Raw genomic sequence first — 632 nt, forward strand, 5'->3', positions numbered from 1 at the left:
GTCTCTGTGGCGCAATCGGTTAGCGCGTTCGGCTGTTAACTGAAAGGTTGGTGGTTCGAGCCCACCCAGAGACGGGCTGCCTCCTTCCCCCCACCCCCAGGCAGTTTAAGAGGTCCCCTCCAACCCAAACTATTCCATAAAAAGAGGAAGCTATCCTCTCCTGAGCAAAGGCAGAGGAAGGGAAAAAGCAAACTGATGAAATTGCTGCCAATTTTGTGGTGAAGTCAGAATGCAGCTAAGGGGAAGGGACACACAACACAGATAAAGAATGTGAAAAAGTCCTCGTAAGAGGGACCGGACCATATGAGAAAGAAAGAGGGGCGGCAGCAGTGAATGGGTGCAGGGTTCTTTCCAGGCACAAAAACAACAACCCCAAAGTGGCTGAAAGCCCAGGCCCTTTGTTTTCTTAACAGAGTTTTTTGTCATCTGGAATTATTCAGTCTGCACTTCAAAAGTCTTCCAAGAGACAGCCAACCTAGAGCTGCTGTTCAAAACTTCAGCAAATGCAGTTTTCTTCTGACATTCCCCAGACTGTTTTCAGCTGCACCTTGCAACCCCTGCTTCCCCTACAGAAATGTGTATTCCTAGCAAATTTCCTGCGGCTTCCTAATGACGCGTAAAGATGTTCACAA

The 632-nt window shown here is 48.3% G+C and overlaps 1 non-coding gene across 1 annotated transcript; it reads left to right on the top strand.

Moving 5' to 3' along the window:
• TRNAN-GUU lies at positions 1 to 74 on the top strand. The gene has a single exon. It is a non-coding gene; the product is annotated as a tRNA-Asn (tRNA).
• The last annotated feature ends 558 nt before the right edge of the window (positions 75 to 632 follow it).

This window comes from Pygoscelis adeliae, unplaced genomic scaffold (genome assembly GCF_000699105.1).
Source record: "Pygoscelis adeliae isolate BGI_AS28 unplaced genomic scaffold, ASM69910v1 Scaffold108, whole genome shotgun sequence".
Classification (NCBI taxonomy): Eukaryota; Metazoa; Chordata; class Aves; order Sphenisciformes; family Spheniscidae; genus Pygoscelis; species Pygoscelis adeliae.